The following is a 3192-nucleotide window of genomic DNA, read 5'->3' on the forward strand; positions in this document are numbered from 1 at the left end:
AAAAAAAAAAAAAAAAAAAAAAAAAAAAACCCACCAAGGGCTCATGGGGGCTCTCAGGTCAGAAACCTTGGTGGAGCTTACAAGGCCCTTCATGAGCTGGGTCTAGCCCCCCTCTTCAGGCTCCTCTCAATTCTCTGTTACCCTGTCTCACTCTCCCCTACCTGCCCCACTCCCACCCCTTGTACTCCAAACTCCAAACCAGATTTCATTTCATTGAATGATCTAAACTAAATCACCTCTGAGCGTTTGCACATGCCGTTCTCTCTGGAAAACTTTCCCCACCATCATTCTCCTTCTACAGGGCTAACTCTCTCTCTATCATTCATCACTTTCTCTGGGAAGCCTTTTGTAATCTTTCCAGACCGGCTTAGGAGCCCCTCCTTCCAGCATCTTCCACAGCACTGCAGCAGGATACTTGTCAGTCTACCTGCCCCCCCCCCACCAAAGCTTTGCAGCAGGGACCAGGTCTGCCTCCTTATTTACTCTATTCTAGGCACCAGGCACATCCTACCCTATAATAGGTGCTCAGTAAATATTTGCTGAATGAATGAATGACAGTCCAGATCAGGGTGGCTAGCCAGTACTCGACAGAAGTGTCACTAGGCCTGCTGAGCTGTGCACACTCAAAGGAGGGGGAACCAGGGCAAGCAGAGTCGCTGCTTTAGCAATTCACACTGCAGCCAAGAGGAGCTCCAGCTCGGGCCCTCCCCTGCCTTATGCACTCGGGGGCAGGGAGAAGCCAGTTCTCCGGAACAGAGAAGCTAAGCCCCTTGCGGAGGCCCCAACGGTATTGGATAATGCGCGGGTGCGGTTCCCAGCCCTGATCTCACTTTGCTGGGTGACCCTGAGCTGGCTTCAGGAGCTTTTGGACAACTATTCCTTAATCCCCTGGGCTCCGGGAGGACAGACGCCTCTGACACTTCCCCGCCCCTTTCACCTGGCAACCCCTACCCCCTCCAGCTCCCCGGGCCCAGCCGCCCAACCCCAGTCGCCCATCCCTCCCGCTTCGGCGTTCTCCAGCCTAGTCCTCGATCTGGGATGGGAAGGGGTGTGTCTTCGCAGGGAGAGAAGGGTACCAGCAGTTCCTAGCACTCTCCCACCCGCCGTTTGGTCTTCCTGGAGATGGGCCTGGGGCTGGCCAGGAGGAGGTTCCTTCTCCCCGCCGTCCTCCCACGTGGCCTGGCGGAGTCTCTCTGGAAAGCCGCAGCAGCTGGAGAGAAATCCCCCTCCCCACCCCCACCGCCAAGTCCCTTCCCGACTCTCCCCGGACACATCCTCAGCAACCCCCTCGCCATGGAAGGAGAGAACTAGACGAACAAAGCGGGCAGCCCATCCCCCTCCCAGCCCTCCCACCTACCCTCCCCAGGGGCCGTCCCCAAACGCACACCGGACAGAAAGAGAGAGCTGGAGGTAGAAGGAGGAGCCCCAAGCACACATACTTGGGGACTCCGTCACCCGTTCCCAGCCCTTTCTCCAGCGTGGACAACTCTGACTTTTACCCCTACCCCCACTCCGCACTAGGATGGGGGACTGGAGGCTGCCTTGCTGACCTCGTCCACGCTTCCCTCGTCGGCCCCATGGGGGGTGGGGCAGGAGTGACACGCGTCCCACCCCGAGACAGCGAGTGTCGGACACGTCCACGAAAGCAACTGGTTTCCTGCCCCCTCCCCCAGCCCACTCCAGGCCACGGGTTTGGGGAGCAACACCCCCTCCCGGACCACACCCACTGGGCAAAGTTGAGTGTTTTATCACCACCACCCCTAGTTAATCCGGAGTCTACCGCACTGTCCCCCCGCTACTGACAAGGACACTCCCCAAAAGCCAAGGCCAAATATTAGCTCAGCCCCATAAACAGAATTACGCTCCCGACACAAATGGAGGTGCAGACACACCCCCCCACTCCCCTCCTCCTTCACACACTCTCAACCTGGAGACACGCGCGGGCAAGGCAGAGTCCGCTCCGCTCAAGCCACCAACGCCGCAGCCACCCGCCCCGCGATGCCATTCCGCGACCGTGGTACGCACTGCGGACACGCGCGCCCGCAGGAACCGCCCCCCCAGCACACACACACACACACACTCACACTCAGACACACACACACACACTCTCACACACACCGGTACACTCACACACCGGTACACACACACTGAGACACACACTCACACACACACATACACACACACATACACACTCAGACACACACACGTACACACACACACCGGTACACACACACACACACACACTCACACAGACACACAGACACTCAGACACACACACACAGACACACACACACACTCACACACACATACACACACACCGGTACACACACACACAGACACACTCACATACACACACACTCACACTCACTCATACACGCACACTCACTCCACATCCTGCAAACCGAGGACACACTCCCTGCGGACGAGTACACGCCGTAGACGCCCCCCGGCCGCAGCTCGCAGACCTCCGCGCGCAGGCATCACAGGCACAAGGACGCGCAGCCCCGCCACCCACGGTCCCCGCACTCGCNCGCGACCGTGGTACGCACTGCGGACACGCGCGCCCGCAGGAACCGCCCCCCCAGCACACACTCACACTCAGACACACACACACACACACACACTCTCACACACACCGGTACACTCACACACCGGTACACACACACTCAGACACACTCACACACACATACACACACACATACACACTCAGACACACACACGTACACACACACACCGGTACACACACACACTCACACAGACACACAGACACACTCAGACACACACACACAGACACACACACACACTCACACACACATACACACACACACCGGTACACACACACACACAGACACACACAGACACACTCACATACACACTCACTCATACACGCACACTCACTCCACATCCTGCAAACCGAGGACACACTCCCTGCGGACGAGTACACGCCGTAGACGCCCCCCGGCCGCAGCTCGCAGACCTCCGCGCGCAGGCATCACAGGCACAAGGACGCGCAGCCCCGCCACCCACGGTCCCCGCACTCGCTCGGGACGGGGACGCACGCCGGCCCCTCAGCCCTGCGCAGCCCGGGGCGCGGGCGCGCTGACACACCGCCGCGGCGCCTGCCCTTACCGTTTACAGAGATAAAGAAAATGATATGGGTTGCAAACTTAAATCTACATAAAGAAAAGAAGA

General features: G+C 58.6%; 1 protein-coding gene across 1 annotated transcript in view; it reads right to left on the reverse strand.

The window, feature by feature from the left end:
- Nucleotides 1-3192, reverse strand: part of IGDCC4 (immunoglobulin superfamily, DCC subclass, member 4) — a 45404-nt gene that overhangs the window by 41217 nt on the left and 995 nt on the right. The gene's annotated exons all lie outside the window — the stretch shown is intronic.

The sequence above is a fragment of the Galeopterus variegatus genome, unplaced genomic scaffold (genome assembly GCF_000696425.1).
Source record: "Galeopterus variegatus unplaced genomic scaffold, G_variegatus-3.0.2 Scaffold1178, whole genome shotgun sequence".
NCBI classification, from domain to species: Eukaryota; Metazoa; Chordata; class Mammalia; order Dermoptera; family Cynocephalidae; genus Galeopterus; species Galeopterus variegatus.